Raw genomic sequence first — 24,301 nt, 5'->3', positions numbered from 1 at the left:
GGGTCCACACCCCTACTCTCACGCACAGTGTCCTGATCTGTACTGATCAGCAGTCGGGACACTGGGGTCACACCCCTACTCTCACACACAGTGTCCTGATCTGTACTGACCAGCAGTCGGGACACTGGGGTCCACACCCCTACTCTCACACACAGTGTCCTGATCTGTACTGACCAGCAGTCGGGACACTGGGGTCACACCCCTACTCTCACACACAGTGTCCTGGATCTGTACTGACCAGCAGTCGGGACACTGGGGTCCACACCCCTACTCTCACACACAGTGTCCTGATCTGTACTGACCAGCGGTCGGGACACTGGGGTCCACACCCGTCTGGATCTATGAAGTCAATGAGGCGCTGCAGTACTGCGCTGTCCCCGCCAGGGGGAGACAAGGCACCAGAAGTCAGAGGCCAGAGCTGAACTGCTTCAGGAGAGAGACAGATCGGGGAAACAGAGGACCAGAGAGAGCAGGAGAGCAGACAGGAGTCAGACAGTAGATAACGGACCTGAGCAGCTCATCGGCTTGTTCGCCCCTCCCCCAGCTCTGTCTGGAGAGAAGCCAGGGTATCGGCTTGTTCCCCCTTCCCACCCCTCTCTGTGTACAGTAGAGCCCCTGTCCTGACTGGAGGAGCTCACTCAGCTGTGTCTGGAGAGAAGACAGGGTATCGGCTTGTTCCCCCCTCCCACCCCTCTCTGTGTACAGACCCCCTCTTAACCGCAGGTGCCTGAGCGCTGATTGACCTCCTGCAGCGTCAATCCCTCCCCAGAACAAACACAAACCACACCGCTGCTTCTCCGTTTTTATTCATCTGCTCAAAGAACATACAGCGACCGGGGGTTCCCTCCCTCACGAGGAACCCCAGGCCACGGCCAGGCGGAGAAAGGAGAGCGATCCGGTGGGGTCTGGGGATTTCGGACCAAGGGGCGGTCTGTCTTAGTCCTCTGGGCGTTACTGTGGCGAAATACTCCCTCCTGTCCTGCTTTTAAGGTCGAATTTCCTTTTTTATTTCAATACATTCGCTTTTTTTTAAGCATTTCTTTGGGGGGCATCTCTACTGTTGAAATAAAGACTTAGGAAACACAAACAAAGACCTCAGTCAGTTTCAGAGGAGAAACCGCCCCTCTCCCCCTCCCCTCACTCACGATGAACGCAAGAAGGTTAAAAATGAAGACGACCCGCGACCTCACAGGCGTGTCCGTGGGAGTCTGCTTGAGTGACGCAGAAACACGTCCACACCTGGGGCTTGCCTGCCATTCCCACACAAGAGAGCAACAGGAATTGGAAGTCCAGGGCTCCGTCTCTCGCCGGGGAGCGTGGGTGGTGTTGTTTTTGTGGGGGTGGGAGAAGGGAGTGAAACACGCGTCGTTCCCCGCCCACCTCGCGATCATTTCACTCGCTGTCATCGACCGATCGATAATACAACGACAAATCATGGAGAACCGTTCCAGTTCCTCACGGTGAAGGAAGAGTAGCACCACCTCCGCTCTCACTGAAATACTCTCCATCAATAAGACGCACGAGTCTCTCTGTCAATAAGATAGATAAATAAATAAGCCACGAAGGAAATCAATCAATAAACAAACAGAGCGATAAGGCGCCATGGACTCGGACTCCCCTCTCCGGGCGGCAGCGGTCCGGGTCCGAGCTCGGGTTTGGGTCCGGCTGGCCGGTATGGGTATCGGTATCGGGCCGGACTCGAGGGCCTCTCCCGTCACAGTCGGACTCCACCCAGAAGGGGGGCGGGGGGGGTTACAGGTCACAGGTCACAGGTCAGAGCTGCTGCTGAGGTACTGAGAGACGCCGACCAGGAAGGAAGTTCCAGATGGAAGTTTTCTGTCCATCATGTAAGGAAAGACACTCATTTCTGTCACCATGTCCTCTATCTTCTCCAGCAGCTCTGTGACCTGAGTGCGGTCCCCCTGTTCTTGTTGTTGAGAACATGATACCTGTTCCCACACTTCTCCACCAGCCACTGGAGCTCCTTCCCTCCTCTCTCAATGTGCTGCTCAATGGTTGTGTCTGTCAGCTCATCCCCCCAGGTGAACAGCACTATTGTGTGTCTCCACACTCTCTCACTGAGGAGCTCCAGATATTCCTTCACTGATCTCCAGTCTGTGTCTGAGTCCAGATCAGTCACCAGGACGAGAGTGTGGGGTCCTGGGGGACACAGAGACACGCTGTACACAACCTCCTGTCTGATCTGCTGTGGATCATTCCTCATCAGCCACACATTCCAGCCTGGAGTGTTGACCACAGTGATTTGTCTCCCAGCTACTTCTCCCTGTCTCTTCACACACTCCTGAGGTCTTCTCTTAGTCTCAAACTCCTCTCTGCCCAGGATGGTGTTTCCTGCTGAGCTCTTCTCAGACCATCTCTGGCCCAGCAGCACGATCCTGATCTCTGAGAGACCCTGTGGTGCCTCATGGGAATCAGCCCATCTCCTCTCTGTCAGAGAGAAAGATCACAGATTATTTACATTATAAAGTTCTCATCACAGATATCTTCACTCTTCATCCCATTTAAAATTCACGATAAAAACTTTTCTATATCTTTCCTATTGTCCCTGCCCTGTGAGAGAGGAAAATCACAGATTGAGGTTAATTTTCTGTGTATTCTCTGTGGTATACAAAAATGTTCTGTTAATGTTAATCAGACTGTATTCTTACAACATTCTTATTCTGTATTCTTACAATTTAAATTAAATATTTTTTTATTTTTAACTGTTCTCTCAATAGTACATGTTTATTTTTCATAAGGATTGTTTTTCTGAGAATAATTTAACCTCACTGAATGGTTAGATTTCTCTCATCTGATAAACAACACAGACATTTTTTCCAATGTCTTCCTTGCTCATCTTTACCAAGGGCGCCAATACTTCAAGAGGGCCCTGTAGAGTCCCACTAACACTCTGAGTGTCCAATGGCAGTTCAGACACATATGGGACTCCTGTGTTCAGTATGAACCTTTATACCACCTTATTTAAAAAATACATGTAAAAAACTGTAAAATCATTCAGTCCATCCTGATTCTTCAGTAGTGAAAATGTCACATTTCATAAAGACATGTTTGGGAACTTTCTGTGTTATATAGTTTCAAACCGCTTAGAAACTATCTACTGTGATCCACACTGAAGAGAACTAGCATGATGTTAGTTTAAAAACATTGAAACTGACAAGCTGGAGGAACTGAGTCTCTTCAGTCTGAAAGGAGTGTCCCACACTGACAGGGTGAAGATGGTGAACCATATATATATACAAAATATTCAACATCCTCAGTGACAGTCAGTCATCATTAAAGACCAGTTAGATATTGACACCTCAGAGTTCTTCAGAATTAACACTGAAACTCAAAGCAACACTAAGACTTAAAATCAGGAGTGGGAGGCTCTGCTGTACACAGAGAGGGGTGGGAGAGGGGAACAAGCTGATATCCTGGCTTCTCTCCAGAAACAGCTGGTGAGCTCCTCCAGTCAGGACAGGAGGCTCTACTGTACACAGAGGGGGGCTGGAGGGGGGAACAAGCTGCCCAGTCAGGACAGTACAAAACAGCTGCACGAGAACCTGGAATCACTACTAATTACGGGCCAAATAAATTCCTCTGTTGTTCATCTGTACTGATTCCTCTCTGGTATTATCAGCTGTACAATAAACACGGCCCCTGAGCAACAAACAGGAAACGATCATATCTGAGCATCATGAATACTAATAGTGTGAATCCAATACCACCAGCCAACAGTCAGGTTTTACATCAATCATTTTACATTAAATAAACACCTTATCAAAATATTTAGTGAATCCCAAACAGCTTGAGTTTACACTACCGATCTCTGATCGCTGACAGCAGAAACTCAAAGTACATCAGCTCCTGTCTCTCTCCTAGTTCAGAAGACCCTGTGTGTCTGACACACAGAACACACTCTCAGCAGACATGAAACTTCTCCAGCTGCTGCTGTGCTCTGTGACAGAGAAGAGATCCTCAGTGACTCCCTTACCGACACTCTGACAGGTAGAACAAGAGAAAACTCACCAGGGCTGAGCGCTGAGCTCCTACACGCTGCCATCTGTCTCTCTCAGTCTCTTCCTGCTGATGTGAGGTGTCGGGCTTCCTGTCCTCGGTGTGACGCTGCTCTGGCGCCACCTAGTGGATTCATAAAGTTAATCACCAACTGAGCAGGTTCATCAGTAAGAGCAAAATAAAACACCAGAATACCCAGATCAACTCTTACCAGCATCCTTGGACACTGGGGTCCACACCCCTACTGTCACACACAGTGTCCTGGATCTGTACTGACCAGCAGTCGGGACACTGGGGTCCACATCCCTACTCTCACACACAGTGTCCTGATCTGTACTGACCAGCAGTCGGGACACTGGGGTCCACACCCCTACTCTCACACACAGTGTCCTGGATCTGTACTGACCAGCAGTCGGGACACTGGGGTCCACACCCCTACTCTCACACACAGTGTCCTGATCTGTACTGACCAGCAGTCGGGACACTGGGGTCCACACCCCTACTCTCACACACAGTGTCCTGGATCTGTACTGACCAGCAGTCGGGACACTGGGGTCCACACCCCTACTCTCACACACAGTGTCCTGATCTGTACTGACCAGCAGTCGGGACACTGGGGTCACACCCCTACTCTCACGCACAGTGTCCTGATCTGTACTGACCAGCAGTCGGGACACTGGGGTCACACCCCTACTCTCACGCACAGTGTCCAGATCTGTACTGACCAGCAGTCGGGACACTGGGGTCCACACCCCTACTCTCACACACAGTGTCCTGATCTGTACTGACCAGCAGTCGGGACACTGGGGTCACACCCCTACTCTCACACACAGTGTTGTTGTACTGAGCAGGACTTTTTTTATATTTATACATACTGTGTGTGTCATTGACGACACCTCTACTCTTACAGTGTCCTGTCTGTGTCTCTGGTTTGTAATCTCTCTTATGTTCAGACAGAGGAGGGAGAGAAATTGACTTTTATGTTTTTATATCGACTTTATTCTCCTGAGCCGATCATCAAAGAGCAGAACTGGCGCCGGTTGCTAAGCGACGCTCCGAGCCCGAGCGCTCGAGCTCCTCTGGGGGCAGTTTTATTCCCAGCTGAGGAGCCGCTCCTGTCCTGGAAATCCCGGGAAGGACTGGGACTCCCCTCCTGTGGGCTGGGAGGCTCTTCCCGGGTGTTTCCGCAGACGAGGGGAGTCCTGGTGTCCTGGGAAAAGGCCCCCTGTGCTGCGGGCGTCTCCGAGAGAAACGGGCTGTTTGTGTGGGAAGATGCCCTTTCCTCAGGAGGGGAAGAGCCGAGCGGGAAGGAAAGTTCTGGAAGTGCGTCTCCTCTCCGGCTGCTCCAGTCCCAGTGACGGCGACACCGGGACAGGACAGGAGGGACGAGCGGGTCCTCTTTCCCACACGTGGGATTAGTGGGGTTTGTTAGGACACAGGACAGAGAGAGGGAAAAGGACACCAGTGGGAGAGAGTCCTGAAGCTCTCAGGTCTGGTCTTGATCCGGGTTGGTCCCAGTTCCAGTTTACACTGGTTTACAATGTGGGACTCCTGCCCTGACACGACCCCACAGGTGTGTGTGTCCACAGGAGACGGGAGTCCTGTAACGTGTAACCCTACAATATTTGATCTCCTGACTTTCTGTTATTCTCCCTAGTATAATCCTCTCGGTCTGGTATGAAATACCAGCTCCTGTCAGTCAGCTCTGTTACAACAGACAGGATCCCTTTAGTCCTGCAGGGCTTGATTCCGATTTTTATTCAACTACTTCTCTCATAATCACCTTTGTTTTCCAACAGCGTGTCTGTATCATTCTAAAGAAGCGAACAGTAGGTTTCTACTGCTGTACTTCAGCTGGAAGGAGGTAAAAACACACGTTCCTGTTTCTCTTCAATACCTGGTCCTCTAGGCTGGTCCTCTGTCACATCAGCTAAAAAGTCACTTTTTAGGTTGAGTCCTGAAACTGCTGGACGAATCTCTGTTCTCATCACATCGCAAACTGGAACCACAGCACCTCCAGCAAGCATGTTGAAGCCAATACCGCCCTGCTCCTCAGAGAAAGAGTCTCTCTTTTCCCCAGAGACTCACTGTCGGTGCTGCTCTTTCCCTGAATCTGTCCTCACTCGTCCCCTGAGCCGGGCGGCAAGGACAAGCGAGTGAAACTGTGTCAAAGAAGCGAGTGTGGAGTCTGCGTGTTCCTGCTGGGGGTCGCTGGTGTCTGTGTGTGTGGAGTCTGCGTGTTCCTGCTGGGGGGTCGCTGGCGCTGGTGTCTGTGTGTGTGGAGTCTGCGTGTTCCTGCTGGGGGTCGCTGGTGTCTGTGTGTGTGGAGTCTGCGTGTTCCTGCTGTAGGTCGCTGGTGTCTGTGTGTTCCTTCTGGGGGTCTCTGGCGCTGGTGTCTGTGTGTGTGGAGTCTGCGTGTTCCTGCTGGGGGTCGCTGGCGCTGGTGTCTGTGTGTGTGGAGTCTGCGTGTTCCTGCTGGGGGTCGCTGGTGCTGGGATCTGTGTGTGTGGAGTCTGCGTGGTCCTGCTGGGGGGTCGCTGGTGTCTGTGTGTGTGGAGTCTGCGTGTTCCTGCTGTAGGTCGCTGGTGCTGGTGTCTGTGTGTGTGGAGTCTGCGTGTTCCTGCTGGGGGTTGCTGGCGCTGGTGTCTGTGTGAAATGACAGCTATCCTTCCTGATGGTTCGAGATCAACAGCGCAGCCTGACGGTCCTGCTGTCTCGACCCGGTCCACTCTGTTGGTACCGAACCAGGGAGCCACGAGCTGGATCGGCGAGATTTTAACCGGGTCTGAACTGGGTCACTGTTCCTGAAAGCGCACACAGTAGGTGGCCAGAGACGGGGGGGTCAGGTGTCATTTTTCTGAGGGGGGATATGGGGTGCCGCCACCTGCACCCCTTCACCCCGCTGCTGGGCCACACTGGGAATGACACCCACAGGGTTCAACTCGCTCGTTAATTAATCGCTCGTTAATTGATCCCGGCTTCATCAGCAGTTTCTTGAGAGGAGCCAGGGTATCGGCTTGTTCCCCCCTCCCACCCCTCTCTGTGTACAGTAGAGCCTCCTGGGCAGCTTGTGAACCCTGGGTCAGTCACTCAGAAGGCTTATAACAGCCCCGCCCGGGGAGGAGGGCTCCCGAGAGCGTCACTCGAGTGTCCCTTATGTCCATTGGAGGAGAGGGCTGAGGCGGGGCGTCACTCCACCGAGGTGGAAGCCCATTGGATGAGAGGGGACAGGGGGGCGGTCCCTGCGAGAACTCGGGGCAGGTGCGCGTCTCGTTTGAAGTTTGAATTCCTAACGGTCGCGCTTCCCGCCTTTCCCGCCGTGAGGGCTCCTGCCCCGCCGCGGTTTCCCGAGTTTGACCTTATTTTATCATTAATAATTGGTTTTAGTCAGCTTTTTATTAGAATACACAAGCTTTCTTCTTTCCCGCCCTCATGGACGCCGTGTCTCTGCGTCGCCGAGCTGAAGCCACAGGTCAACCGCGGTTTGAACACGTTTCTATCACTCAATTCGTGTGTTTTAAATATAATGTCGTCTAGAGCAGCAGTTTGTTCTTCACGAACGTAGATATCGGCGTCAAAGGAGTGGAAAAGTGTGCGTTTGCGTCAGGGTAATCAATATCATATGATATCAATGTTGTAATGCTAATATAATATAATGCTGCGTCAGTATAATCGGTCTGACAGAGTTTTCGCCAGTCTGGGGCTCTTCAGCACGTTTATACACCTGTTAAACTTGACTGAGTCCAAAGTCAACGCGTTTCTGGACGTTTGCTGTTCGTGTTGGAGACGGAAGATGTTTCCCGGGCTGTGGCGGTGAGTGGCGACTTGTCCCTCCGTTTCTTCATTGAAATCGTTCAGTCCTCAGGCTGATGAGAAAACAGTCATAGGAGTGAGAAAATGTCTGTGGTGAAATTGTGTAAAAGTGTGTCTGTATCATTGAGCTCGACGGGTTTGAGGTAAAATTGTGTCAAAAGTGTCGGTTTATCATTGAGCTCGACGGGTTTGAGGTAAAATTGTGTCAAAAGTGTCTGTTTATCATTGAGCTCGACGGGTTTGAGGTAAAATTGTGTCAAAACTGTCGGTTTATCATTGAGCTCGACGGGTTTGAGGTAAAATTGCGTCAAAAGTGTCTGTTTATCATTGAGCTCGACGGGTTTGAGGTAAAATCTGTCAAAAGTGTCTGTTTATCATTGAGCCCGACGGGTTTGAGGTCAAATTGGGTCAAAAGTGTCGGTTTATCATTGTGCTCGACGGGTTTGAGGTAAAATTCTGTCAAAAGTGTCGGTTTATCTTCGAGCTCGACGGGTTTGAGGTAAAATTGGGTCAAAAGTGTCGGTTTATTATTGAGCTCGACGGGTTTGAGGTAAAATTGTCAAAAGTGTCTGTTTATCATTGAGCTCGACGGGTTTGAGGTAAAATTGTCTGGCACGGCCAGATTGTGAAAAATAACTATTTCACGAAACAAGCGTTTCATTTTAATCAAGATGGGGCAAGGGGGTCTTCTCTGTGACCCTCCCTTAGAAAATTAACGTGAAAAAACTAAAAATCAGACAATCTCCAGACACTCACAACAAACATCAGAAAACATCTACATACTGTGAGTGTCTGGAGACTGTATCTGAGTTTGAGTTTTTGGCCGGACCACAGCCCCATCCTCACACACACCCCCACTCCCCCATCCTCACACACACCCACAGCCCCACCCACCCAAACAAACACCCCCACCCCCACATACACACACCCCCACACACTCAGCCACAGCCCCACCCACACACACACCCCCACTCCCCCATCCGCACACACAACCCCTCACACACTCCCCCACGGCCCCAGCTACACACACACCCCCACTCCCCCATTCTCACACACACCCCCACACACTCAGCCACGGCCCCACCCGCACACACACCCCCACTCCCCCATTCTCACACACACCCCCACTCCCCCATCCTCACACACTCCCCCACGGCCCCACGGCCCCACCCGCACACACACCCCCACTCCCCCATCCGCACACACAACCCCCACACACACTCCCCCACGGCCCCACGGCCCCACCTGCACACACACCCCCACTTCCCCATCCGCACACACAACCCCACACACACTCCCCCACGGCCCCACGGCCCCACCTGCACACACACCCCCACTTCCCCATCCGCACACACAACCCCACACACACTCCCCCACGGCCCAAACTACACACACACCCCCACTCCCCCATTCACACACACACACCCTCACCGCGCCACACCACACACCCCCACACACACCTCGCCGTGCCCGGCCCCCCCGCCGCATCAAACAGACACTTTTACCTCAAACACCCTCTATCAAACAATGATAAAAGACAATTTTACACAATTTCACCTCAATGATAAAAAACACTTTTACGCAATTTAACAATGATAAAGAATTTTACAATAAGAATTTTACATAATTTTACCTCAAACCCCCTGAGCTCAATGATAAAGACAATTTTTACACAATTTGGCCTCAAACCCATCGAGCTCAATAATATAAAGACACGTTTACAATATTTTACAATGATAAACCGACATTTTACGCAGTTTCACCACAAACCCGTCAAGCTCAATGATAGACTCTTTTACACAATTTTACTTCAATGATAAAAAGACACTTTTACACAATTTTACAATAAGACACTTTTACACAAATTTACCACAAACCCACCGAGCTCAATGATAAAAAGACACTTTTACACAATTTTACCTCATTGAAAAACAGACACTCTTATATCACCACTTACCTCGGTGTTGGTGGAGGGGAGTCCTCATTCTGTAAAGCGCGTAGAGTGGAGTGTCCAGAAAAGCACTATATGAGTGTAAGCAATTATTAATATTAATAATTGTCTGTTTGATGCGGCGGGGGGGCCGGGCACGGCGAGGTGTGTGTGGGGGTGTGTTGTGTGGCGCGGTGAGGGTGTGTGTGTGAGAATGGGGGAGTGGGGGTGTGTGTGTAGGTGGGGCCGTGGGGGAGTGTGTGAGGGGTTGTGTGTGCGGATGGGGGAGTGGGGGTGTGTGTGTGGGTGGGGCTGTGGCTGAGTGTGTGGGGGTGTGTGTATGTGGGGGTGGGGGTGTTTGTTTGGGTGGGTGGGGCTGTGGGTGTGTGTGAGGATGGGGGAGTGGGGGTGTGTGTGAGGATGGGGCTGTGGTCCGGCCAAAAACTCAAACTCAGATACAGTCTCCAGACACTCACAGTATGTAGATGTTTTCTGATATGTTTGTTGTGAGTGTCTGGAGATTGTCTGATTTTTAGTTTTTTCACGTTAATTTTCTAAGGGAGGGTCACAGAGAAGACCCCCTTGCCCCCATCTTGATTAAAATGAAACGCTTGTTTCGTGAAATAGTTATTTTTCACAATCTGGCCGTGCCAGACAGAATCCATGTTCACCGCAGCCAAACGGCCGTGTAATTGTAACGAGTCGCTTGGACTTGCTGACCGTTACTGTAACCAGCTTCTGACGTGGGCGAGAGAATAAAGCCTCGTCTGTTTCTGAAGCCCTTCCTGCGTGTCCTTTCATTTCACATCTATTCCTCTGGGTGACTGGAGGCGGCGCTGTCCTGCTCCCTCTGGTGATCGACGGGTTTTTCACTCGGAGCCGTGTTGAGCGGTATTTCTCGGGTTAAGAAAGTTAGGTGTTGGGATGAACTCTTAGTCATCAATAATATTCAGTTTAGCACGGTCATCAATTCTGTTCTACTCTGAGGATGTAGGAGAGGAAAGACGCCTGTGGTCTTGTCACTGAGAGACTCCAGTGTGCTCAAGAGCTGTTCAGCACAGCTAGAGCCCCACAATTCACACTCGACCGTCCCAGATCCCAGATCCCAGATCCCAGATCAGTCCCCGGGTGTGAGGTCCTGCTGTGTGATCTGAGCTTCTCTCTGTCACTGTATTAATGTCCAGTGGTATTAATCAGTGAGCTCTTTCTCTCTTTTAAACCTGCGGTTTCTCATCGCTGCGTAATGACGCACTGACTGGACCCACAGGGTCACAGCGAGAGAAATACAGCCTGTAGATCACCAGAGGAAGAGCAGAGCAGCACAGTCTCCATCACCTGATTGCTGATTATGCATTATGTCACGTTTTCATCCAGGTGAGGCTCAGCTATACTCACAACACTGCTGACAGCAGGAAGATTCAAGTGTTCTTGACTCGGCAGCTCATTAAAACCAGCAGCCATGGTGTTCAGACCGATTTTTCTTACACACAGAAGACTGACACAGCTGCGCGTTGTGAATCTGTTTTTATAAGAGGACATGTGAGTGGGGGAGGCGGACTCGCCCTTAGTCTACTCTGAAAATACCTGTGAAACCGGAGAGAGAGAGATGCGATAACAACCTTTGTACCTGAATCTGCGCCCTACAGGACCGCACACAGCACGAACATGTGATGTTCAGAAATATAAAAAATGTCAAGATAATGCCAATAATATTTGTTCAAAGGAAACTGATGGCGCCAGCTGGGTTTGAACACTCGACCTCAGTTCAGTGATCATGCCACCGAGGCAGTGGAGTGACCAGCACTGAAACAGCACAGTGCGTGAATATAGTTAGACCGTCCTTCATTCCTGTAGATACGCGCTTCCATCTTATACTCCCTATTAACCCAGTTCTAAAAGTGTGCTTGTTTACTCTGGTATCGAGCGTATCTGCAGACAAGCTTGAAACTGTCACTTCTCTCACAGAGCGCTGTCTACTGTATAAACGTCCGGTATCATGGTCAGAGGGAGCAAGGAACACGTGAAAACGTTTCTGAAATAACCACATGTAAGACTTTGGTGCTTAAAATGTTCAGGGAGAAATGGAAGACTGGTGTGTATTGTTTCTTTAAAATATCGAGACATAGTATGTTTATGTTTCTAAATTAATATCGTTTATGACCTTCAGATGCGTTATGCTCCTCTTCCTTTAAAGCTCAACTACTAAAATTTCCCTTTAGTGGTAAAATTCCATATAAATATTCAATACTAAGCGGATTTAAATGTGCACAGTAAAGAGATCAAATGATGAAATCTTTCCACGACCGACCAACGCACCACGAGCGCACCTGTCGGTCATTTTGGCCGGCCAATCACGTACCGCGGTATGACGTAATGATTTGCGTGGCTGAATCTGTATATGGCGCCTTTCTGGGCACTCCACTCATCGCGCTTTACAGGATACGAGGACTCCCCTTCACCAACACCGAGGTAAGTGTGTCTTTTTTTTGTAAGTGTGACGGGTTTGAGGTGAAATTGTGTAAAAGTGTCTTTATCATTGAGTTCGGGGTGTTAAACTTTATTTTATATAGCGCCTTTAAAGGTGGCTTCTCAAAGCGCTTTACAGGATGACAATAAATAAGAAGACTACACAAGATAAAACACAATTACAATACACAGAGGAGACTTCGGAAGGTGGTACTAAGAAGAGCAGAGGGGTGAAGAATGGAACCAGTTCAGTAAAGGCTTTTCTGAAGAAGAGGGTTTGGAGTCTGGATCTGAAGGAGTTTAGAGAAGGTGACTCTCTGATATCCTTGGGGAGAGAGTTCCAGAGCTTGGGGGCAGAACAGGAGAAGGTCCTGTCACCCCAAGAGTGTAGAGGGGCTTGGGGGACAGTAAGGAGGGCAGAATTAGCGGAGCGAAGGTTGTGAGGTGGAGAGTAGGGCGATAATAGCTCAGACAGGTACTGAGGTGCCAAGACATGCAGAGCCTTACAGGTGAGCATGAGGATTTTAAAGTCCACACAGAATTTAACTGGATGCCAGTGCAGGGACTCCAGGATAGGAGTGATGTGGTCACTTGCACCAGACCTGGTCAGGATTCTGGCTGCTGAGGTTTGGACAGACTGCAGTTTGTTCAGAGTAGATTTTGATACCCCTGCAGGTAGAGCATTACAGTAGTGAATTTGAGAGAATACAGATGTGTTGATCAGCTTTTCAGCCACAGTTAGTGATAGCATAGGGGGTAGTCTAGCGATATTTCTAAGGTGAAAAAAACATTAGAATAGAGACAGCCACATCAGTGTCGGGTTTGGTATGGATGTATAGCTGAGTATCATCAGCGTAAAAATGAAAGCCGAGGCCATGTGATCTTAAAAGCTGACCAAGTAGGAACATGTAAATGCTGAAGAGCAAGGGGCCCCGTATTGAGCCCTGAGGAACACCAGACTTGACAAGACCAATTTCAGACCTGTACCCATTGAGAGAGACAAAGTGACAGCGATCGGTGAGGTAAGATTTGAACCATTTGAGGGCAGTGACAGAAACTCCAAACACAGTCTCAGGACGAGAAAGTAAGATGTCATGGTCAACAGTGTCAGAAGCAGCACTGAGATCAAGAAGGATGAGTATAGAGAGAGAACCAGAATCAGAAGCTATTAGATGATCGATGGTGATGTAACTGGAGTGTGACAGCACGTTCTAGACTTTTAGGAAGAAAGGGTCAGTTGGAGATGGGGTGAAAATTAAGATCGTCGAGAGCCATGTTAGGCTTTTTTGGCAAGGGGGTAATGGCAGCAGTTTTGAGGACCGTTGGTATAACACCAGTGCTCATGGATTCATGTATAATATTGAGGACCATGGGACAGAGAGAAGAGAAACAGGACTGGAATGAAGTGGTGGGAATGGGATCTAAAATAGATGTGGTGGGTTTCATGTGCGTACAGATGCAGCCATTCAAAGTAAGCGGTACAGACACGTACCGCAGGTAAGATGACACGCGATACCGCGGTGCGTGATTGGTTGACCGACGGGCACTCATGGTCCGTTGGACTGTCGTAGAAAGACTTACTGTAAACGTCTTTACTGTGCCCGTTGTAGATATTGAATTTTACCACTGAAGGGAAATCTTAGTAGCTGAGCATAAAAAGAATAGGAGCATACTGTAACGCGTGTGAAGGCCATAAACGATATTAATTGTGGAACGTAAACATACAGTATATGGCTGGTCTTGGTACTTTAAAGAAAAAAATACACACCAGTATTCCATTTCTCCCTAAACATTGTAAGCCTCGAAGTCTTTAACTAACGTGATACCGGAGTCAACAAGCATACTTTTAGAATTTGATTAAAAGGGAATATAATATGGAATCGCGTATCTCAAGAATTTAATAACGGTATGATTATATCCGTGTACTGTGGCAGAGCTATGTAGGGCTGTTTCGCCTGCCTGATCATGCGAGCTCTCTTGTAGCCTACTGGTCTAGGTGCGTGACTACCAACTGACAGGAACAAGTAATAGGTTTATTCCATGCTGAAAAAAAGAAGAAAGAGAACACAACGTTTCGGCCGTGGAGCCTTCTTCAGGTGTGAGAGAGACAGGGCAGTAGGCAAAGGTAAAGTAGCGGGAGAACAAAGGTTGGGAGGGAGGAGGAGTGAGAGGCGGGAGCAGGGGACAGAAAGAGAGGCCAATCAAGAGGTGTGAAGTCAGAATGGGTGCAGAGAGGTGTGAAATGAAACTTCCAATGAATGGAGAAAATTTAAAAGAACAGTAATCTGTCGTTAAGGGAAGGGAGAATGTGTGATCCTAACTGCAGAATAATTTTAGTTTCGGTGGTCTTTCTGATGTATGAGTTCGGAAAACCGTCTTTGAGAACACAGACGGAGAGATTAGTGTGGTCGTGGCCGTCAGAGGTGAAATGAGAAACAATGGGCTTGGAGAGATCTTTAATCTTCACAGCCCTGACGTGTTCTCTGAAGCGGTCTCCGAGTCTCCTTCCTGTTTCTCCAATGTAGATGGCTGGGCATTTACTGCAAGAGATACAGTAAATAAGGTTGCTGGAGGTACAAGATGCTGTCTGGGTGATCCGGAATTGTCCTGAGGGGCCTTGAATGAGTGTGGTGGTGGCTGTGTACTTGCAGGTGATACAGCGAGCTCTGTTGCAAGGGAAAGTGCCTGGTGTGGATGGTTGTTGAGGGCGGTCAAGGGAGCTGTGAACAAGGAGGTTACGCAGATTAGGTGGTCGGCGATATGAGATCAGAAAAGAGGGCCCCAATGGAGGGATCATCCTGTAGGATGGAAAAATTCTGGTTAATGGTCCTGGGGATAGGAAGTGTGTTAGGGTGGTAAGGAAGCACCAAGGGAATGCGGTTGTTACGGCGGGAGTTCCTGATCGGGTTGATGGTCCGGGGGGTGTTTTTGGCTCGGGCAAGGGCCCTGTCAATCACACTGCTGGGATATCCTCTGTTGATAAAAAATGAGTACATTTCGAGGGCTTGGTTCTCGAAGTCGATGTCGTCGCTGCGACAGCATCTTGTACCTCCAGCAAGTGATTAGGTTTATGAGCAATCTAATTACTTATTCGTTTAAAACGCTATATAAAATAAAGTTTATTATTAATTTGCTGGACAGAACGGTGAACATTATTATGCATAAGACAAAGATAACGATCCTGATCAGTTTAGAAATCTGTGTACGCTGTAAGGTTTTTACTTCTTAAACTTTTAAAATACACGTTTTGAATAGAAAGAAATCCTCTTCCTGGTATAGCACACCAGCACGTCTTTTTTCTCCAATCAGAGGGGTGTCAGATGGTGTCAGCCAATCACCATTCTGCGTTGGGTAGCAACGGGTGACTGTTCTCAGGCGGAAGATGTAAGCAGCTTAATGTTCGTGTTAAATAATTTTTTTCAATTCAATTAAACGGGCACAGTTAAGACATTAAATATACATGTACATACTGTATACAGTACAGTTTGCATACGGTAATATGTTTATGTTACGCGATTAAAAAATAAATAAATAAAAATGGAAAGTACAGCACCAGCTGGATTCGAACACCAAACCTGTCAGTTGGTAGTCACGCACCTAGACCAGTAGGCTACAAGAGAGCTCGCATGATCAGGCAGGCGAAACAGCCCTGCCGCAGTACACGGATATAATCATACCGTTATTAAATTATTGAGATACGCGATTCCATATTATATTCCCTTTTAATCAAATTCTAAAAGTATGCTTGTTGACTCCGGTATCACGTTAGTTAAAGACTTCGAGGCTTACAATGTTTAGGGAGAAATGGAATACCGGTGTGTATTTTTCCTTGTGATATTTTAAGCTCTAGTTGAATGATAGGTGTCGCATTTTAAATCATTCTCGTAGCTAGAAATTATGAAACGCCCTGTTAAAAGCAAGGAAGTTTTTATGCCCCGTTGAAGTAAAACAAAATGCCTGACAAAGTATGGCTTGGACAGATTCCAAGTGCTTGTACAAATGTGCTAAAGAAATTATACTTTGAGTATACAGCTTGTCCAAAGTCATCCATTATTAATACTATTAGTAATATCTTCAGTAAAGGCTTTGATGCATAAATATTTCTGATAAAGGTAGGTTGTGTACTTTTGTCCAACTGAGCAATCTTGCTTTCATAAAATATACCAACATTTGAATGACTGATGATTAACATGCTGTAATACACAGTTCAAAATTAAAGGCTCGAATGCTGTACATGAGAGGTTAAGCTCCCCCTGGCGGTTTTACAAGGCGACGCCGGATAGCTAGTCACGTGACACACGTGATACCACGTGATACCCCGGTGGGCGTGTCGCGGTATGCCGCGAAATACCTCACCCATTTTGAATGGCTGCATCTGTAACTAGTTTGTTAAGGGATGCTGAGTCAAGAAGAGAGAAGCTGGAGAGAAGGGAACCAGAGAAGTTGGATGAGGAGGGAGGAGGTATGGAAATGATATGTGCAGTGGAGAGAATGTGATGTGCGTGTTGAAGATACAATTGTGCAAAAATCGTTTAATCCTTGAGCTCAAGGGGTTTGAGGTGAAATTGTGTAAAAGTGTATTTTTATCTTTGAGCTCAGGGGGTTTGAGGTGAAATTGTGTAAAAGTGTCTTTTTATCTTTAAGCTCGGGGGGGTTGTGGTGAAATTGTGTAAAAGTGTCTTTTTATCAATGAGCTTTGGGGGGTTTGTGGTGAAATTGTTTAAAAGTGTTTATCATTGAGCTCAGGGGGTTTGAGGTGAAATTGTGTAAAAGTGTCTTTTTATTATTTTGCTCGGGGGTTTTGTGGTAAAGTTGTGTAAAAGTCTTTTTATCGTTGTGTACAAGTGTCTTTTTATCTTTAAGCTCGGGGGGGTTGTGGTAAAATTGTGTAAAAGTGTATTTTTATCATTGAGCTCGGGGTTGTGGTGAAATTGTTTAAAAGTGTTTATCATTGAGCTCGATGTGTTTGAGTTATAATTGTATAAAAGTCTTTTTATCTTTGAGCTTGGTGGGTTTCAGGTAAAATTGTGTAAAAGTGTCTATCATTGTAAAATTGTGTAAAAGCTCTCATTGAGCTCTGGGGGTTTTTGATTAAATTGTTTAAAAGTGTCTTTATCATTGAGCTTTGGGTGTTTGTGGTGAATTTGTGAAAATGTCTTTTTATCATTGAGCTCAGGGGGTTTGTGGTAAAATTGTGTAAAAGTGTTTTTATCATTGAGCTCAGGGGGTTTGTGGTGAAATTGTGTAAAAGTGTTTTTATCATTGAGCTCAGGGGGTTTGTGGTGAAATTGTGTAAAAGTGTTTTTATCATTGAGCTCGGGCTATTTGTGGTGAAATTGTGTAAAAGTGTCCGTCATTGAGCTCGGGGGGGTTGAGGTGAAATTGTGAAAAAGTGTCCATCATTGAGCTCGGGGGCTTAGTGGTGAAATTGTGTAAAAGTGTCTTTCATGGTAAAATTGTGTAAAAGTGTCTATCATTGAGCTTTGGGGGTTTGTGATGAAAGTGTGTAGAGTCTTTGTATCATTGAGCTCGATGTGTTTTAGGTCAGATTGTGTAAATGTGTGTTTTTGTCATTGTGCTCAGGGTGTTAGACGTAAAATTGTATAAAAGTCTTTTTATCTTTGAGCTTGGTGGGTTTCAGGTAAAATTGTGTATAAGTGTCTTTATCATTGAAGTAAAATTGTGTAAAAAATGTCTTTTTATCATTGAGCTCGGGGTGTTTCTGGTGAAATTGTGTAAAAGTGTCTATCATTGAGGTAAAATTGTATTTTTATCATTGAGCTCGACGGGTTTGAGGTAAAATTGTGTAAAAGTTTCTTTATCATTGAGCTCAGGGGGTTTGTGGTGAAATTGTGTAAAAGTGTCTTTATCATTGAGCTCGGGGGCTTTGTGGTGAAATTGTGTAAAAGTGTCTATCATTGAGCTCGGGGGCTTAGTGGTGAAATTGTGTAAAAGTGTCTTTTTATCATTGAGCTCAGGGGGTTTGTGGTGAAATTGTGTAAAAGTGTCTTTATTATTGGGCTTGGGGTGTTTGAGGTCAAATTGTGTAGAGTCTTTGTATCATTGAGCTCGATGTGTTTGAGGTCAGATTGTGTAAATGTGTGTTCTTGTCATTGTGCTCAGGGTGTTAGAGGTAAAATTGTATAAAAGTCTTTATCTTTGAGCTTGGTGGGTTTCAGGTAAAATTGTGTATAAGTGTCTTTATCATTGAAGTAAAATTGTGTAAAAGTGTCTTTATCAATGAGCTCGGGGTGTTTGTGGTGAAATTGTGTAAAAGTGTCTATCACTGAGCTTTGGGGGTGTAAGGTATAATTGTGTAAAAGTGTCTGTTTATCACTGAGGTAAAATTGTGTAAAATACTTTTTATCGTTGTTCTCGGGGGGTTTGTTGTAAAATTGTGTAAAAGTCTTTATCATTGTGCTCGGGGGTTTGTGGTGACATTGTGTAAAAGTGTCTTTTTATCATTGACCTCAGGGGGTTTGAGGTTAAATTGTGTCAAAGTCTTTATCATTGTGCTAGGGGGTTTGTGGTGACATTGTGTAAAAGTGTCTTTTTATCATTGAGCTCGGGGGGTTTGTGGTGAAATTGTTTAAAAGTGTCTTTATTATTGGGCTTGGGGTGTTTGAGGTCAAATTGTGTAGAGTCTTTGTATCATTGAGCTCGATGTGTTTGAGGTCAGATTGTGTAAATGTGTGTTCTTGTCATTGTGCTCAGGGTGTTAGAGGTAAAATTGTATAAAAGTCTTTATCTTTGAGCTTGGTGGGTTTCAGGTAAAATTGTGTATAAGTGTCTTTATCATTGAAGTAAAATTGTGTAAAAGTGTCTTTATCAATGAGCTCGGGGTGTTTGTGGTGAAATTGTGTAAAAGTGTCTATCACTGAGCTTTGGGGGTGTAAGGTATAATTGTGTAAAAGTGTCTGTTTATCACTGAGGTAAAATTGTGTAAAATACTTTTTATCGTTGTTCTCGGGGGGTTTGTTGTAAAATTGTGTAAAAGTCTTTATCATTGTGCTCGGGGGTTTGTGGTGACATTGTGTAAAAGTGTCTTTTTATCATTGACCTCAGGGGGTTTGAGGTTAAATTGTGTCAAAGTCTTTATCATTGTGCTAGGGGGTTTGTGGTGACATTGTGTAAAAGTGTCTTTTTATCATTGAGCTCGGGGGGTTTGTGGTGAAATTGTTTAAAAGTGTCTTTATCATTGATGTAAAATTGTGTAAAAGTGTCTTTATTATTGTGCTCCGGGTGTTTGAGGTAAAATTGTGTAAAATACTTTTTATCATTGAGCTTGGGGGGGTTTGTGGTGAAATTGTGTAAAAGTGTCTTTTTATCAATGTGTTCGGGGTGCTTTGTGGTGAAATTGTGTAAAAGTGTCTGTTTATCAATGTGCTCGGGTGGTTTGTGGATAAAGTTGTGTAAGTCTTTATCATTGAGGTTGGGGGGTTTGAGGTGAAATTGTGTAAAAGTGTCTGTTTATCATTGTGCTCGGGGGGTTTAAGGTAAAGTTGTGTGAAAGTGTCTTATAATTGTGCTCGGGGGGTTTGTTGTGAAATTGTGTAAAAGTGTCTTGATCATTGAGCTCATTGTGTTCGTGGTGAAATTGTGTAAAAGTGTCTTTTTATCATTGTGCTTATGGGGTTGTGGAGATATTGAGGTTTTTGGGTGTAAAAGTCTTATTGTTCACACGTTGCTGCTGTGATGTGGCCTTTTGCCTGTAGGTGGCGCTCTCTCCTGTCGTTTTTAAATGTACCAGTCCTGATGGATGACTGTACACAACCTCAGTCAAGGGGAATATCTAATTAGTTACTCTCCAAATAGCATTTTTGTATGAAACATTTAAAGAAAACGACAACCACTTTTCAAAACGCACAATAACACAGACTGGCATGTTTGACAACGAGTAAATAAGACACAGGCGAAACGAGAATTCACCATCACTTTCTGCATGTTTACTGTGACCTGTCCTGATCATGAGAAGTCTCTGACGCGTCTGTTCACCAGACAGTTTAATACAGCAGTTCTACATGGGACCGGTGTGAGAGTATGTGGGTAACAGTGATGGCTCTCTCTGCTGTACTGCTGTGGCCCTCCCTCCTGATGACACATTCGTCTCACACTTCACCTTCACAGACACAAGCTCCATGTGTTTGTGGTGAAATTGTGGGTGTGTTGGTGTAAAAGTTTATTATTGAGCTCACTGAACTGATCTCGAAGGCCACTCTAATTTCAGTTGCATCTGACATTTTGAGTGAAATTGTAGTTTTGTTGGTTTAAATGTGCTGTTTCTTTGACTAGCCGGCGTGTTTAGTTGATATTTGTATTTCCTCCTTCTGAAGTAAATATCAAGTGTTTTTTTAATGAAATTGTAGGATACCGGTGTGTCGAAGTGGCTCCGGTTTCGCTGCGGCTCATGTCAGATCCAGGGCTGATAGAAACAGTTTGATCAATAAATGAACTAAAAATCGATTCACACGTTTGTTGCACTTGAGCTGAACAGAGACGACGTTCTCAAACAGTCTATATTGGAGGTTTGCATCACCACTGCTAAAATCGACAAACAATGTCATAAAAACGTGTTTTCGAGGTTTGCTTCGGTTCAGATGACACCTCAAATACAGTAATAGGGTATAAAAATAAGTGACCGGAAATACGCTGTGCTGAAGCTCTTTATGATAACGTGTTCTTGCAGGTTTATTTGAGTTCAGGTAAAGAGAAATGAAAGTTTTATAAACACTTATTTCTGAGGCGTGTTTCACTCCAGGGGAAGTGTGCTTTTATATACAGGTGAGAGAGAGTGCACAAGAATCGTCAGAAGTCAACACCGTTCGTTAGAGATGGATGATGTCCGAGGTCACCCAGAAATAGAGCACGACAGGTCACTCAGAGGAAAGATATTTTTCATTTTTCACCGGCGTATGGATCTACCAAATACAGAAGCCAGACAAAAAACATTGAAATGTAATTTGAAATTCACACTGACGTGTTGAGAACTGTTCCTTAGAAGCGTTTGATCTGTGTTCAGATCTTCTGCTAAGGAGATGTGGTCAGGAAAGGCAGCGCTGCCTTCTCTCGTCTGACCGTTGTCTGCAAACCCAGAGGTGTCCTGTGGTCTTTATAATCTATAACCACACTTTCCCCTGTGGACATTAAATCATCTGTCGCAGCAGGATGCCGATTGATTTGAAAGGCAGCTTTATCCCGACAGCATGAGAGAGAGGCCAACATCAGTCTGGCTGGAGGTCTGGTGAAAGGAAAGCTTTGAATTTAGAGAATTTAAAATTATATTTGTAGATTTTAAAACTAAGTGATTAAGTAGAACTAAGTTATTATTTTATTTCAGTTGAACTATTAGGAACAGTTATTTTACAAAACCCGAACCTTATTCTGTGTTTTGGTTTACTCGAGATTTAACGCAAGATGGAGTTTCCTGCAGGAGTTCTCAGCAGGTGTGGAACGTGTTCAGTGTTCTGCAGGAGTTCTTGGGTGGTGTGGAACGTGTTCAGTGTCCTGCAGGAGTTGTTGGGTGGTGTGGAACGTGTTCAGTGTCCTGCAGTCCAGGCTATCACTACGGAGCTCGCCAGTTTGACGTTTTGAGCAATTTTTCTCAGCCTCTGGTTTCTCTCCCTCATGATCCTGCGCTCCTCCGGCAGCAGTTTCTCGTTGTTGGTGATCTTGGCGAGGATCTCGGCGTGCTGTTTCATCTTGCGCAGCTCGGCGATGCGGGCCTCCTCTTCCTCGTTGCGGATGAGCAGCTCGATGTAGGCGGCCGTGGACAGAGCGTTGGGCTTCAGGGCGATCACCTCCAGGCAGTTGGAGGACAGCCTGATCAGCTGCATGATCTGGTCCTCGATCGTCTCGAAGTCCATTTCGATTTTCTCGAGCATCTCCTTCGTCGACATGAATTTGCTGGAAGCCTTAACGAAGTTGTCCTTGAGTTCTTTGACTGTTTTCATGACCTTGACCACTTCGTACTCCCACATCGTCATCTCGGATACCCGATACCTCACGATCTCGCCGGCGCCGTACTGTCCTGCTGCTTCTCCTCTGCCGAAACCTCCCACATCGTCATCTCAGATATGTGAGCGGAGTAGTGGCAGTTACCTGGAAAGATCACACAGAATCCAGCATCATCCATGACGGCGCAGAGATTGGGAAGGAAACATCCTGAATGGCACGAAACCAGACAGTTGTTGCAGTTTATTGAGAGATGCTTGGTGTTCTTCCGTTTCGGGACCAGCTCTTCGATCTCCGTCTCGAACTTCTTGTTCTGCTCCATGTTGGCCTGCTCGTTTTCCAGACATGCCCTGATCTTCTTCATTTCGTTCAGCTTCGCCAACCCGGCCTAGATCTGAGGCAGCAGCCTCGCCATCGCCGTCTCCAGCCTCTCGCGCTCCTCCAGGACTTTCTTCGTCAGCGCCAAGTCCTTCCCCTCCGTCTCCTCCAACGTTTGGAAAAACCTCTTCAGCTGCTTCACGTTGTTCGTCCAGACAATTTTCTCCAGCTTGTTCTCATCCTCTTCGTTGCCATTTTCCCGGAGCACTCCCTGTTGGGATTGGTGTTGGGCCTCTCGTTTTGTGTGTAAAGGGAGGAGTTGTTAAATTCGAAGTGCGTCGCTTTGCCCTTCTGGTTCTTGCGGCACGGCAGGCCCGCGGCTTCGATGCCGCCCAGGACGGGGATGTCCTTCCCGTCCACAAACGTGACGAGGATGTTCTCGGCGATGTCCTTCCTGAAGATGGAGAGGATGGAGTCGAAGACGTACTGCTGGATGGAGGTCAGCCGCGCCAGAGACGCCTGAACCACGAAGCACACGGCGTCGATGTGGTCCACACTGCCGGGGCTGGTAAAGAAGCGCTTCACCTGCTCTGTGATCAGCTTGTCCCGAGAGAGTCCCCGCGTGTCTCCGAACCCCGGGGTGTCGATGACCGTGAGGGAGTAGGGGACGACGAATCCCTTCTGGTTGTGGAGCTCGTAGGACGTCACGATGGAGGTCTGACTCTCCGCCTGCAAGTGGTTGGTCTCCTCGTTGATCAGCTTGAATCGAAACCGATCCTCCCACTGCACACCCAGGATGTAATTGATCATCGCGTTGATGAGGGTGGTCTTCCCTGCCCCCGTGGCCCCGAGAAGGATGATGACCTTATTGTTCCCTTCTTCTACTTTCCTGCCGAATGCGAAGCGCTGGAAATGCTGCTCGTCGGTGGGCTCCCATTCCAGCGACAGCCTGTATAAGGAAGGCTGCCCGCGCTCTATCAAAGTGGAGAAGTTTAGGAAGTGGTCGCTCTGTACTTTAACACGACTGACGTCCCCTGACTTGACTCTGCTGTCCTTCGGGATTGTTATTGGAGTCTCGGGGCTCGGTGGACTCTGTAGCCCCTGTAGGTACGAACAGCCTGTGCCAGAGATTTCTGTAAGACCAGCTTGTACTCCACGCACAGGTCTTTAAATCGCAGGAGTTTCTGGTTCATCTCTGGAAACTGGATCGCAATCGTGTCTTTCATCAGATCTTGGCACCGCACGATATAATCCTCCATCTCGTCTAAAATACGCTGTGATCGGCGAACTAACCCGATGCTGACGATTGTGGCAGGTCACCTCAGTGTGAGTCTGGAATCAGCTGGAATCAGTGAGTCTGGAATCACCTGGAATCAGTGTGTCTGTCAGGGTCATACAGCTGGAGACAGGTCACCTCAGTGTGAATCTCTCACCTGGAATCGGCAGTCATACAGCATTCCCAGCTGGAAGGGGCGTCCGAGTGTGGCCACCTCGATGGTTTCTGAGGCCAACATAGCTCTGGAGCCTGGGTTCGTTACTGAAATCAAACCCACCACAGAGATGTTAAATGATTAACATCACAACCTTTGTACATGATTTCAAAGTCATGCACCAACCTGGCTTGATCATGTTGATAAAATGCTGCGTTTTGACATTCTGTTCTTAACAGCCGTATCAGCTGGACAGATAAAAGTGCAAAGATCATTGTTTTTATTGTTGGCATAGCAGGTATAAGGCTCCACTGGAGCCATAAAACATTGTGCATTATAAAACGATATCTATGTACCATTATACAATCTGTTTGAA

The 24,301-nt window shown here is 46.9% G+C and overlaps 1 protein-coding gene across 1 annotated transcript in view; it reads right to left on the bottom strand.

Annotated features, from left to right (window-relative positions):
- Window positions 1-24,301, bottom strand: part of LOC148671959 (uncharacterized) — a 96,987-nt gene that overhangs the window by 10,999 nt on the left and 61,687 nt on the right. The gene's annotated exons all lie outside the window — the stretch shown is intronic.

The sequence above is a fragment of the Lepisosteus platostomus genome, chromosome 5, assembly GCF_059453375.1.
Source record: "Lepisosteus platostomus isolate fLepPlt1 chromosome 5, fLepPlt1.hap1, whole genome shotgun sequence".
NCBI lineage: Eukaryota > Metazoa > Chordata > Actinopteri > Semionotiformes > Lepisosteidae > Lepisosteus > Lepisosteus platostomus.
Note: the sequence above shows the minus strand (reverse complement) of the source record. Positions and strands in the feature narration are given on the sequence as shown.